Source organism: Triticum aestivum, chromosome 7A (assembly GCF_018294505.1).
Source record: "Triticum aestivum cultivar Chinese Spring chromosome 7A, IWGSC CS RefSeq v2.1, whole genome shotgun sequence".
NCBI classification, from domain to species: domain Eukaryota; kingdom Viridiplantae; phylum Streptophyta; class Magnoliopsida; order Poales; family Poaceae; genus Triticum; species Triticum aestivum.
In genome coordinates, this window is record NC_057812.1 from 202446483 (window position 1) to 202462118 (window position 15636).

Consider the following 15636-nt stretch of genomic DNA (forward strand, 5'->3'; position numbering starts at 1 on the left):
GTGGTTTCTCTCAAGCAACCCCGCAACCAAATAACAAAGAGTCTCTTGTGTCCCCAACACATCCAATACAATGGTAAATTGTATAGGTGCACTAGTTCGGCGAAGAGATGGTGATACAAGTGGTATATGGATAGTAGATAAAGGTATTTGTAATCTGAAATTATAAAAACAGCAAGGTAACTAATGATAAAAGTGAGCGTAAATGGTATTGCAATGTCTGGAAATAAGGCCTAGGGTTCATACTTTCACTAGTGCAAGTCCTCTCAACAATACTAACATAATTGGATCATAAAACTATCCCTCAACATGCAACAAAGAGTCACTCCAAAGTCACTAATAGCGGAGAACAAACGAAGAGATTATGGTATGGTACAAAACCACCTCAAAGTTATTCTTTCCAATCAATCCGTTGGGCTATTCCTATAAGTGTCACAAACAGCCCTAGAGTTCGTACTAGAATAACACATTAAGACACAAATCAATCAAAACCCTAATGTCACCTAGATACTCCAATGTCACCTCAAGTATCCGTGGGTATGATTATACGATATGCGTCACACAATCTCAGATTCATCTATTCAACCAACACAATGGACCTCAAAGAGTGCGACAAAGTTCCTACCGGAGAATCACGACGAAAACGTGTGCCAATCCCTATGCATAGGTTCATGGGCGGAACCCGCAAGTTGATCACCAAAACATACATCAAGTGAATCACGTGATATCCCATTGTCACCGCAGATACGCACGGCAAGACATACATCAAGTGTTCTCAAATCTTTAAAGACTCAATCCGATAAGATTACTTCAAAGGGGAAACTCAATTCATTACAAGAGAGAAGAGGGGGAGGAGAAACATAAGATCCAACTATAATAGCAAAGCTCGCGATACATCAAGATCGTGCCAAATCAAGAACACGAGAGAGAGAGAGAGAGATCAAACACATAGCTACTGGTACATACCCTCAGCCCCGAGGGAGAACTACTCCCTCCTCATCATGGAGAGCACCGGGATGATGAAGATGGCCACCAGAGAGGGATTGCCCCCTCCGGTAGGGTGCCCGTGCCGGAACGGGTCTAGATTGGCTTTCGGTGGCTACGGAGGCTTTTGGCGGTGGAACTCCCGATCTAATGTGCTCTCGGATACTTTTAGGGTATATGGAGATATATAGGCGGAAGAAGTACGTCAGGGGGGCCACGAGGGGCTAACGAGGGTGGAGGGCGTGCCCAGGGGGGTGGGCGCACCCCCCTGCCTCGTGACCTCCTCGCAGATCCCCCGACATGCACTCCATGTCTTCTAGGCTTCTTTCCTTCCAAAAATGAGTTCTGTGAAGTTTCAGGTCAATTGGACTCCGTTTGATTTTCCTTTTCTTCAAAACCGTAAAACAGGGTAAAAACAGAAACTGGCACTGGGCTCTGGGTTAATAGGTTAGTCCCAAAAATGATATAAAAGTGTATAATAAAGCCCATAAACATTCAAAACAGTAAATAATATAGCATGGAGCAATCAAAAATTATAGATACGTTGGAGACGTATCAGCATCCCCAAGCTTAATTCCTGCTCGTCCTCGAGTAGGTAAATAATAAAAACAGAATTTTTGATGCAGAGTGCTACTTGGCATAATTTCAATGTGATTCTTCTTAATTGTGGTATGAATATTCAGATCCGAAAGATTCAAGACAAAAGTTAATATTAACATAAAAATGATAATACTTCAAGCATACTAACTAAGCAATTATGTCTCTTCAAAATAACATGGCCAAAGAAAGTTATCCCTACAAAATCATATAGTCTGGCTATGCTCTATCTTCACCACACAAAATATTTAAATCATGCACAACCCCGATGACAGGCCAAGCAATTGTTTCATACTTTTGATGTTCTCAAACTTTTTCAATCTTCACGCAATACATGAGCGTGAGCCATGGACATAGCACTATAGGTGGAATAGAATTGTGGTTGTGGAGAAGACAAAAAGGAGAAGATAGTCTCACATCAACTAGGCGTATCAATGGGCTATGGAGATGCCCATCAATAGATATCAATGTGAGTGAGTAGGGATTGCCATGCAACGGATGCACTAGAGCTATAAATGTATGAAAGCTCGACAAAAGAAACTAGTGGGTGTGCATCCAACTCGCTTTCTCATGAAGACCTAGGGCATTTTGAGGAAGCCCATCATTGGAATACACAAGCCAAGTTCTATAATGAAAAATTCCCACTAGTATATGCAAGTGACAACATAGGAGACTCTCTATCATGAAGATCATGGTGCTACTTTGAAGCACAAGTGTGGTAAAAGGATAGTAGCATTGTCCCTTCTCTCTTTTTCTCTCATTTTTTATTTTTTTATTTGGGCCTTCTCTTTTTTATGGCCTCTTTTATCTTTTTTTATTTGGCCTCTGTTATTTATTTATTTTTGTTCGGAGTCTCTCCCGACTTATGGGGGAATCATAGTCTCCATCATCCTTTCCTCACTGGGACAATGCTCTAATAATGATGATCATCACACTTTTATTTACTTACAACTCAAGAATTACAACTCGATACTTAGAACAAGAAGTGACTCTATATTAATGCCTCCGGCGGTGTACCGGGATGTGCAATGACTCATGAGTGACATGTATGGAAGAATTATGAACGGTGGCTTTGCCACAAATATGATGTCAACTACATGATCATGCAAAGCAATATGACAATGATGAAGCGTGTCATAATAATGGAACGGTGGAAAGTTGCATGGCAACATATCTCGGAATGGCTATGGAAATGCCATAATAGGTAGGTATGGTGGCTGTTTTGAGGAAGGTATATGGTGGGTTTATGGTACCAACGAAAGTTGCGCGGTACTAGAGAGGCTAGCAATGGTGGAAGGGTGAGAGTGTGTATAATCCATGGACTCAACATTAGTCATAAAGAACTCACATACTTATTGCAAAAATCTATTAATTATCAAAACAAAGTACTACGCATGCTCCTAGGGGGATAGATTGGTAGGAAAAGACCATCGCTTGTCCCCGACCGCCACTCATAAGGAAGACAATCAATAAATAAATCATGCTCCGACTTCATCACATAACGGTTCACCATACGTGCATGCTACGGGAATCACAAACTTCAACACAAGTATTTCTAAAATTCACAACTACTCAACTATCATGACTCTAATATCACCATCTCCATATCTCAAAACAATTATCAAGTATCAAACTTCTCATAGTATTGAACACACTCATAAGAGAATTTTATTATTCTTCTTGTATACCTAGCATATTAGGATTATTGAAGCAAATTACCATGATATTAAGACTCTCAAAATAATATAAGTGAAGTATGAGAGTCCATCTATTTCTTCAAAATAAAACTACCACCATCCTCTAAAAGATATAAGTGAAGCACTAGAGCAGATGACAAACTACTCCGAAAGATATAAGTGAAGATCAATAAGTAGTTGAATAATTATGCAACTATGTGAAGACTCTCTAACATTTAAGAATTTCAGATCTTGGTATTTTATTCAAACAGAAAGCAAAGCAAAATAAAATGACATTCTAAGAATGGCAAACATCATGTGAAGAAGCAAAAAACTTAGGATCAACCGATACTAACCGATAGTTGTTGAAGAAGAAAGGTGGGATGCCAACCGGAACATCCCCAAGATTAGATGCTTGAGACTTCTTAAAATATTATCTTGGGGTGCCTTGGGCATCCCCAAGCTTGAGCTTTTGTGTCTCCTTAATTCCTCTCATATCACGGTCTCCCTAAATCTCAAAAGCTTCATCCACACAAAACTCAACAAGGACTCGTGAGATAAGTTAGTATAAACCATTGCAAAAACCTTATCATACTCTACTGTAGAAAATCACTAAAATTATTATTCAATATTTCATACTAAAGGCCTCTGCATATTTAATAGTCCTATCCTCAAATGGAATCATTAAAGAAGCAAACATATGCAAAAAAATGCAAACATAACAGCAATCTGCCTAAACAGGATAGTCTGTAAAGAATGCTGCAACATCCATACTTCCCTAGCTCCAAAAATTATGAAAGAAAATTCCCACTGTAGTAAATTTATCAGATCTTAATATGCAAAAGGTTTCAACATTTTATCACATTCTGACTTTTCTAGGGAATTATTGCAACAGCGGTAAACTTTCTGTTTTCAAACAACAACATGTATACTTGTAACATAGGCATAGTAAAGGCTATCAATGCCACTTTTATTGAAATAAAATATGCAAAACATTTTTCTAAATAACAGAAAGCAAATCCTAATAAAATAAATTGACGCTCCAAGCAAAACACATATCACGTGGTGAATAAAAATATAGCTCCATGTAAAGTTACCGATGAATGAAGACGAAAGAGGGGATGCCTTCCGGGGCATCCCCAAGCTTAGGCTCTTGGATATCCTTGAATATTACCTTGGGGTACCTTGGGAATCCCCAAGCTTAGGCTCTTGCCACTCTTTATTCCATAGTCCATCGAATCCTTACCCAAAACTTGAAAACTTCACAACACAAAACTTAACCGAAAACTCGTAAGCTCCGTTAGTATAAGAAAATAAATCACCACTTCAAGGTACTGTAATGAACTCATTATTTATTTATATTTGTGTTAAACCTACTGTATTACAACTTCTCTATGGTTTGTAAACCATTTTACTAGCCATAGATTCATCAAAATAAGTAAACAACACATGAAAAACAGAATCTGTCAAAAACAGAACAGTCTGTAGTAATCTGGATCAAACGTATACTTCTGGAACTCATAAAATTCTCAAATAAATTGCTGGACCTGCGGAATTTATCTATTAATCATTTACAAAAATAATTAACTAAATAGCACTCTCCAAATAAAAATGGCAGTAATTCTCGTGAGCACTAAAGTTTCTGTTTTTTACAGCATGATCATAAAGACTTCACCCAAGTCTTCCCAAAGGTTCTACTTGGCACAAACACTAATTAAAAGCATAAACCACATATAAACAGAGGCTATATTAATTATTTATTACTAAACAGGAACAAAAATCAAGGAATAAAAATAAAGTTGGGTTTCCTTACAACAAGCGCTATCGTTTAACGCCCCTAGCTAGGCATGATGATTTCAATGATGCTCACATAAAAGATAAGAATCAAAACATAAAGAGAGCATCTTGAAGAATATGACTAGCACATTTAAGTCTAACATACTTCCTATTCATATGGATTTTGTGAGCAAACAACTTATGGGAAAAATAATCAACTAGCATAGGAAGGCAAAACAAGCATAACTTCAAAACTTTAAGCACATAGAGAGGAAACTTGGTATTATTGCAATTCCTACAAGCATATATTCCTCCCTCATAATAATTTTCAGTAGCATCATTAATGAATTCAACAATATAACTATCACATAAAGCATTATTTTCATGATCTATAAGCATAGAAAATTTACTACTCTCCACATAAGCAAAATTCTTCTCATTCAGAATAGTGGGAGTATCATAAGAGACTCGAATACTATAAATTGTTTCCACATTAAAAGAGTAATGTTCATAAAATGGGTAACCATAATCATGACAAGTTTTATAAATATAATCACTACTTTTTATAGCATAAGTATCATCACAATAATCATCATAGGTAGGAGGCATGCTATCATCATTATAAATTTGCATATCAAAACCTGGGAGACTAAAAATATCATCTTCATTAAGCATAGCATCCCCAAGCTTGGGAAAAACATTAATTGCAGCAAATATATTCTCAAATATGTCATCCTCATCAAACATAGCTTCCCCAAGCTTGGGCCTTTTCGTATCATAAGCATAATCACTCTCATCATTAATAGTATGGATAGCACCAATGGTATAGCAATTATAATATTCTTCCAAGCAAGTGCCAAAAAGATTTTCAAGATCATGAGTATCATTATCTTCCCAATCATAATCATCACAACAAGCAATAGGCATAACGAGATCATCATCAAGTGTATCATAATCATTTTCATGAGGCACAACAATAATAGGAGCAACTTTATATGGGAGAGATACCTTTTTACCTCTCTTCCTTTTTCTTTTCTTCTTCTTCACCACATCATGTGTGGGTTCAATCCTCTTTTTGGAGCTCCTTATTAATGAGATTGGTTGAATAGAAGGCTCCTCCTCGTTACCTGATTCATCATAAGAAATAATAGGAGGATATTGGGAAGTCTCTTCCCTTTCATTAGTATTTTCTTCATCCTCTATTTGTTTTCTTTTCTTTATGTAATTGGCAATATAAGGATTTTCAATGCAATTCACCGCACAATACATATAAATTTCTTATAGATCAATATCGAGGAATTTCTCAAGGTTATATTCTGGAATATGCCTAGTTTGACGTTTCATTTCTTCATAACCCAAAAGCAAACTAAGTTCATTATAATGTGCAAGGGAAATCAAGTCATCACAATTTTTGGACACGATTCGATCATGAAACAATTTGCATTTGATATTCAAATGACCATGTTCATTGCAAAGTTCACAAGTACGGTAAAGATATTTTAAATTTTTAGCACTCACAGTTAGCCTTTCTTGCAACCATTTAGTTTCTAGTACTTATGCCTCTTGCAATATCTATCTTCCCTATTTGGTGTGTACTTACAAACCTAATGCACTCCACAAAAATTAACATTTTTATAGGAGGCATTTTCATCATAACTAGTGCAATCATCATTAGTATCATGGATATTCAAAGAATTCGTACTAACAACATTGCAATCATGCTCATCATTCAAAGATTTGGTGCCAAACATTTTAATGCATTCTTCTTCTAACACTTTGGCACAATTTTCCTTTCCATCATACTCACGAAAGATATTAAAAAGATGAAGCGTATGAGACGAACTCAATTCCATTTTTTATAGTTTTCTTTTATAAACTAAACTAGTGATAAAACAAGAAACTAAAAGACTCGATTGCAAGATCTAAAGATATACCTTCAAGCTCTAACCTCCCCGGCAACGGTGCCAGAAAAGAGCTTGATGTCTACTACACAACCTTCTTCTTGTAGACGTTGTTGGGCCTCCAAGTGCAGAGGTTTTTAGGATAGTAGCAAATTTCCCTCAAGTGGATGACCTAAGGTTTATCAATCCGTAGGAGGCGTAGGATGAAGATGGTCTCTCTCAAGCAACCCTGCAACCAAATAACAAAGAGTCTCGTGTGTCCCCAACACACCCAATACAATGGTAAATTGTATAGGTGCACTAGTTCGGCGAAGAGATGGTGATACAAGTGGTATATGGATAGTAGATAAAGGTATTTGTAATCTGAAATTATAAAAACAGCAAGGTAACTAATGATAAAATTGAGCGTAAACGGTATTGCAATGTGTGGAAATAAGGCCTAGGGTTCATAATTTCACTAGTGCAAGTCCTCTCAACAATTGTAACACCCCGGATATGACTCCCAATTTGTACTCCAACTCTTGCCGTTTCCAGCGTTAAGTTATTTTATTTTTCTCGGGTTCAGGTCTTTGTCTCCGTGTGTTGTTATCATTGTCATTGCATCTCATATCATGTCATCATGTGCATTGCATTTGCATACGTGTTCATCTCATGCATTCGAGCATTTTCCCCGTTGTCCGTTTTGCATTCCGGCGCTTCGTTCTCCTCCGGTGGTCATTTCTATCTTTCTTTCGTGTGTGGGGTTTAAACATTTCCGGATTGGACCGAGACTTGCCAAGCGGCCTTGGTTTACTACCGGTAGACTGCCTGTCAAGTTTCGTATCATTTGGACTTTGTTTGATACTCCAACGGTTAACCGAGGGACTGAAAAGGCCGCGTGTGTGTTGCAGCCCAACACCCGTCCAAGTTGGCCCAAAACCCACCTAAACCTGCTCCATCATCTAGAGCGTTCGATCACGATTGCGTGGCCGAAAACCGCACCTCATTTGGACTCTCCTAGCTCCCTCTATGCCTATTTAAAGTCCCCTCCCGAAAATTCCGGATCCAACCACCCTAACCCTAGTCGTCTTCCACCTCTCGCCGCCGGACACGCCCGATTCGAGCCGGACGTGTCCGACTTGTCCCGCCGCCGCCACGTGTCGCCGGCCCGCAAGCCCGCCGCGGGCCCTCCCGGCCCGAGATCCCGGCCGCTTCGCCCGCCTCCCCGCCGCCCGAGCGCCGCCCGCGCCGCCGCGCTCGCCTTCGTCGCCGGGACCCCACCGCCACCGCGACCTCGCCGCTCCGGCGACCGTGCCACCCAGCACCACCATGGCCGACCCGAGCCGGCGCCACCCCGTCTGCGCCCGGCGCCGACCTCGCTGCTCCGGCCGCCCCCGACCTCCACCGCCATCCGGTCGGCCTCCTCTCTCCGGTGAGTTCCTCCAGTGAACAGTCCGGCCGGCCAACCTCGTATGACGTGCGCCGATCCAGATCCGGATGAACAGTAACCCTAGGTGGTTTTTCTTCTAAGTCCTGGGATTTTCAGATCCAAGTGCCCATGTTCATAGCATCGTATCTCCGCATCCATAACTCCGATTCATGCATATAGCATATCAAAATGTTCATCTCAGAGAGTACATCATTTCATTCCATTGCATCATTTTCATTTGAGTTTATCTTGATGCCTGAAATTCTGTTAGAAGGAGGCTACTTGAGTTAATTGTCAGATTTGCTGCTCCATTTAGAGTTTTGTCATTTTTGCCATGATTATTGTGTGCACGATATGCCCTGATGCTCTACATATGTTTTGTTAAGGGTTTTGTTATCTTTCTAGAGGTGCAACCCATGTATTTTTGTGATGTGTGTGGTGACTAGTGCAAGCTTGCAAAGTGGTGCACTTGGTAATTCTGTTTTCAGGGACTTAGCAATTCCACTAAGTCCTTGAGTTGTTTATCCCATGTTGTCATATGATCATGTTGTTTCCGAGAGATCCGTGCCTCTTTTGAGGATGATCAGTAAGGATGTTTTATTAATCTTATAGTGTTCTATCCATCCATGTCCTTGTTTGCAATTATGGAGCACCCTAGCTTGAGTTAATCGAGCTCTACTTTTGCTACTTTGTGAATCTGGGCAGATTGTCAACTTGTTTGCAATTTTGCCGATGTTGTTGTAGTTGATCCGTGCATGCTATGCCATTGTTCTTGCCATGTCTAGCTTGCATTTTGTGTGTTCTTGATAGATGTATGCTTATCTTATCATGACTTGCACCGTAGTGAGTGCATCGAGCTCATTTACATGCCTACTTGATATCTGTTTTCAGCATGTGCCAGTTTTCACTAAGTCTGAAAACTGATTATGCTTTTGCTATGTTCACGTGCTTGTTAGTATATTTTCTGATCCCTTTTGGCTCAAGGTCACTAAGGGACTTTTGTTAAGCTATTTGAGTAGCTCCATGCCATGTTTTACTTTGCCATGTTCAGGTCCTGAAGCATGTAGTTTTGTTGCTCCGAAGAGGGCTATCTGACCTGAAGTTTCAGACAAGTGTTAATTTCACTAAGTCTGAGATCTGTTTACCATATGCAGTTTTGCCATGCTTGTTTGAACCTGTTAATGGATGAATTGGCCGTAGCTTAGTGCTAGACTTTTGTTAAGCATCTTGAATGCATCCCTGCCATGTATTTTTTTTTGTCATTTTTGGGTGCTGTAGCATGTTCATCTCATTGCATTTAGATGGCTACTTGCTGTAAATCGCAGACCGGTGTCATATTTGAATTGCTTGCCATTTCCAAACCTTAACTCCGATTCTGGCGTTCTTTATATCGTTTTCAAGCGATTCCATCTCATCTTTCCAGTGTCACACTTGGATTTCCAAGTTGAGGCCAGGTTCATGCATTCCCTGTCACATCTTGCATAAGCATCCCGCATAGCATACCATGTTTGCATATTATTGTTTGAGCTTGCACGTGGTTGATTGTGCCCTTGTTGCTTGTTTGTCTTGTTTGGGTAGAGCCTGAAGACGAGTTCGCTAATGAGGAGCCCGTTGAGTTTGCTTTCGAGGATCCAGTCAACTCTGACAGCTTTGCAGGCAAGATGATCATACCCTCGAAATCACTACTATCTTTGCTATGCTAGATTGCTCGCTCTTTTGCTATGCCATTGCTACGATGCCTACCATTTTGCTTTCAAGCCTCCCAATTGCCATGTCAAACCTCTAACCCACCATGTCCTAGCAAACCGTTGATTGGCTATGTTACCGCTTTGCTCAGCCCCTCTTATAGCGTTGCTAGTTGCAGGTGAAGATTGGAGGTCGTTCCTTGTTGGAACATTTATTTACTTGTTGGGATATCATCATATTATCTTGTTATCTTAATGCATCTATATACTTGGTAAAGGGTGGAAGGCTCGGCCTCTCGCCTAGTGTTTTGTTCCACTCTTGCAGCCCTAGTTTCCGTCATATCGGTGTTATGTTCCCAGATTTTGCGTTCCTTACGCGGTTGGGTTATAATGGGAACCCCTTGATAGTTCGCCTTGATTAAAGCTTTTCCAGCAATGCCCAACATTGGTTTTACCATTCGCCACCTAGCCTTTCCTTTCCCTTGGGTTCTGCAGACTCAAGGGTCATCTTATTTTAGCCCCCCCGGGCCAGTGCTCCTCTGAGTGTTGGTCCAACTGAGCAATGTCCGGGGCTATCAGGGGCAACTCTGGGCTGGCCTACCCGACGTCTTGCTCATCTGAGTGTGCCCTAAGAACGAGATATGTGCAACTCCTATCGGGATTTGTTGGCACATTAGGGCGGTGTTGCTGGTCTTGTTTTAACCTGTCGAAGTGTCTTGAAGAACCGAGGTACCGAGTCTGATCGGAACGTCTCGGGAGGAGGTCTATTCCTTCGTTGACCGTGAGAGCTTGTCATGGGCTAAGTTGGGACTCCCCTGCAGGGATTTGAACTTTCGAAAGCCGTGCCCGCAGTTATGGGCAGATGGGAATTTGTTAATGTCCTGTTGTAGATAACTTGAACCTTAACTTAATTAAAATGAATCAACCGAGTTTGTTGCCGTGATGGCCTCTTCTCGGTGGAGTCCAGGAAGTGGACATAGTGTTGGAGTAATGCTTGCGCAGGTTGTCCTCTAGTTTCTCGCTCGCGCTTTGCCTCCTCTTCTCGCTCTCTTTTGCGAATAAGTTAGCCACCATATATGCTAGTCGCTTGCTGCAGCTCCACATATATTTACCTTACCCCTACCGATTAAGCTTAAATAGTCTTGATCACGAGGGTGCGAGATTGCTGAGTCCCTATGGCTCACATATTACTATTACACCAGTTGCAGGTCCAGATGATTCCTCTCTAGGTGACGCGCTCGAGCTCAAGTGGGAGTTCGACGAGGACTCTCAATGTTACTATGTTTCTTTTCCTTAGGATCAGTAGTGGTGCCCAGTTGGGGGTGATCGGGACCATGTCGCTTGTTGGGTTGTATTTTATTTTGGCGCCGTAGTCGGGCCATGAATGTTTGGATGATGTATGTTATTTATGTACTTGATTGACGTGGCGAGTGTAAGCCAACTATGTTATCCCTTTTATTTATCTATATTACATGGGATGTTTGTGATGATTGCCTGACTTGCGATATATGCCTTCCATGCGATTATGCCTCTAAGTCGTGCCTCGACACGTGGGAGGCGTAGGATGAAGATGGTCTCTCTCAAGCAACCCTGCAATCAAATAACAAAGAGTCTCGTGTGTCCCCAACACACCCAATACAATGGTAAATTGTATAGGTGCACTAGTTCAGCCAAGAGATGGTGATACAAGTGGTATATGGATAGTAGATAAAGGTATTTGTAATCTGAAATTATAAAAACAGCAAGGTAACTAATGATAAAAGTGAGCGTAAATGGTATTGCAATGTGTGGAAATAAGGCCTAGGGTTCATACTTTCACTAGTGCAAGTCCTCTCAACAATACTAACATATTTGGATCATAAAACTATCCATCAACATGCAACAAATAGTCACTCCAAAGTCACTAATAGCGGAGAACAAACGAAGAGATTATGGTAGGGTACGAAACCACCTCAAAGTTATTCTTTCCAATCAATCCGTTGGGCTATTCCTATAAGTGTCACAAACAGCCCTAGAGTTCGTACTAGAATAACACCTTAAGACACAAATCAATCAAAACCCTAATGTCTCCTAGATACTCCAATGTCACCTCAAGTATCAGTGTGTATGATTATACGATATGCGTCACACAATCTCAGATTCATCTATTCAACCAACACAATGGACCTCAAAGAGTGCCCCAAAGTTCCTACCGGAGAATCACGACGAAAACGTGTGCCAACCCCTATGCATAGGTTCCTGGGCAGAACCCGCAAGTTGATCACCAAAACATACATCAAGTGGATCACGTGATATCCCAATGTCACCATAGGTACGCACGGCAAGACATACATCAAGTGTTATCAAATCTTTAAAGACTCAATCCGATAAGATTACTTCAAAGGGGAAACTCAATTCATTACAAGAGAGCAGAGGGGGAGGAGAAACATAAGATCCAACTATAATAGCAAAGCTCGCGATACATCAATATCGTGCCAAATCAAGAACACGAGAGAGAGAGATCAAACACATAACTACTGGTACATACCCTCAGCCCCGAGGGAGAACTACTCCCTCCTCGTCATGGAGAGCACCGGGATGATGAAGATGGCCACCTGAGAGGGATTGCCCCCTCCGGCAGGGTGCCGGAACGGGTCTAGACTGGCTTTTCAGTGGCTGCGGTGGCTTCTGGTGGCGGAACTCCTGATCTAATGTGCTCTCGGATATTTTTAGGGTATATGGAGATATATAGGCGGAAGAAGTACGTCAGGGGGGGCACGAGGGGCTCACGAGGGTGGAGGGTGCACCCTGCCTCATGACCTCCTCACAGATCCCACGACGTGCACTCCAAGTCTTCTGGGCTTCTTTCCTTCCAAAAATGAGTTCCGTGAAGTTTCAGGTCAATTGGACTCTGTTTGATTTTCCTTTTCTTCGAAACCCTAAAACAGGGTAAAAACAAAAACTGGCACTGGGCTCTGGGTTAATAGGTTAGTCCCAAAAATGACATAAAAGTGTATAATAAAGCCCATAAACATTCAAAACAGTAAATAATATAGCATGGAGAAATAAAAAATTATAGATACGTTGGAGACGTATCAGCCAGCGGCTGCGCCAGATAGTCCACGATGCCGGCCTGCGGCATGGCGCCGAGGATCGTCTCCAGACGGTGTTGGAGACCGGCTGGTGGATGGCCGCCTTCGGCGCCAACTACGACTCTCAGCTGGACCAGATGATCGTTGCCACCAACAACAAGTTCACCGTCCTCAAGAAGCTCGCAGACGACATCACCGTACTCCTACAGCCCTCGCGCCCGGGCTCCTCATTGCCTGCCACCCTAATCGGCCTCCATGGTCGGAACCTCTTTCAAGCACTAGTGGCCCTGCGACTGCCCGCCGACGCCACGAAGAATGTCCACTTGGAGGTCGCGCTCGCCGCGAGGCGCCTCGCCCTGCAAGAATTCGTCGACCTACACATCCACATGTATGAGGAAATCGTGTACATAGGTATCTACAAGGCCAGTGAGGATGCTACGGCATTGGCCTTCCTCAACCGGCTGGAAGCCTTGGATGCCTTTGCTGAGAAGCACCTCGACCTCGCCACAAAAGCCGCCGCTCCTTAGCCTCCGGTCGGTGGCCCGGCGCACTAAGTTGAGGAGGAGGAGGTCGTACGTTCATGGATTCATCTTTCTTCTTGCCTTCTGTAACCACCACTGTGATTGCATCATCGTGGCCTTAATTCTTATTGTGCTGTTGCATTCTCGTTCCAGTCAATACCGACATGTGCGATCCCTTTGCTTAATTATATGCATCACTGTAACTAGTACTCCATCCGTCAATTTATAAGTTGTGCTTACCTTTTCCATCAACTTCGTGCAACGTGCGGGCATCTTGCTAGAAACACTAGAATATGTCTATATAATCCGTATGTGATAGTCCATTTTAAATCTCAAAAAAGACAAATATTTAGGTACAGAGGGAGTAATATATTAGGAGTATATCAAAACAATAGTGATTTCTTTCAAGTTTGTGAACAAATACTACTATTCTACTACTTTGTATCCGTCGCAACGCACGAGCACATTGCTGGTAAAAGGAAAAGGCCTGCCGCATTCGCGTCGCACCCCCACACGCCTGGGAATCGGGAGTACAACACGGCCCGTCCGGCACGACACATAGCTTAGGGATGGTGTGTTGCCTAGCATTTTCACTTTCATGTGGGACCGCCGTTGAGCAAACCGACACCCCGCCCGCCGCCGGGTTGGAAAAAAGAAATGAGGGGAAGATCTAGCTGTAGCACGGAAGCCAAGAAATTTGGTGTCAGACGGGGCTCGTTGATAGAGTAGGAGCATTCTGTACTAGTACTACTCCTACTAGTACCAAGTTTGTACTCCTAATACTATATTACTAGTACTACCACTATACAACTAGTAGGTACGTGCATGGCACAACATCGTAGGAACAAAAAATGGAAGATCTTGTTGTGGGTGATTTATCTTTTTTTCAATCAACATAGTATGGATAATATGATGTGGGGGGCACCCATGAAGCTTATGTGGCTTGGTTGCATGGCTACGGAAGGTTAGAGAAAAATAAATAGATAATGTGTTTAGAGTGCACTCCACTAAATAGATATATATACTTTGGATCCATTGCAACGGACCGACACATCCATATCTATACCCCCTATATAGTGTGTGAAAAACTTCGAAAGTTGGTCGTTGGATGAAGCCAATCCGACGGTACAAAGATGGCAAATCCGAGCACTACTGGCCATTGGATATCATCCACCAGATTCTGCCACATGTATAATCTAGAAGACTCCATGGTTGACCTTAATTCATGACTAAGGGCCTCTTTGATTCATATGATTGCAGAAACACAGGAATAGGAAAAAAGTAGGATTGGAATGGCATGTTCATTGGATCCCTATAGGATTTGAGTTTGTTTGATTGTGTCACATGAAAAACAAAGGATTTCTTTCAAGAGGTTGGAGTGCATGTTAGAATTCCTGTGAAACGTAGTACAAATGAATCCTTAGGAAAATATTCTACATGATTCAATCCTACGAATCAAACGACCAACGTAGGAAAAATTCCTAAGGATTCTAATCCTTCAAAGATCCTATGAAAATCCTTTGAATCAAACAGACCCTAACTTTGCCACAACTAAGCTTAGGCAAAGTTATTAGTTCTTCAAAACGAGAGAAACAAGTTGGCAAGCCTAAGGGAATCTTGCCACATTTTTTGTGTGTATGTCATGTGGGGCCTTAGTGTGGCTTGCCTAAGGTGTGGCTTGAATCAAACACTCGCCTAAGTTAATCAAACTTGCCTAACCTTACATTCCACCAGATTTTGCCACATGTTAGAATCCAGAAAGCTCCACATGTAGAAGCATAATGCACAAACCACCAGAATCTCATGCGTGCAATGCACGTGTACCTTACTAGTACTAGTTGGTAGTAGTAAGAAACAAATTCCAGTTTTGGCACGAGCTCGTACTGCGGGAGCACCACAAGGCCTGCCGCAGGAGTTACATTTCCCTCTCGGGGCCCACGGGACCGAACTTCAGTGGCTTAGTGGTAGAAACAAGAAACGTGATGGTCGCCGTGGTTCAACTTCCATGGACAAGCTGTCA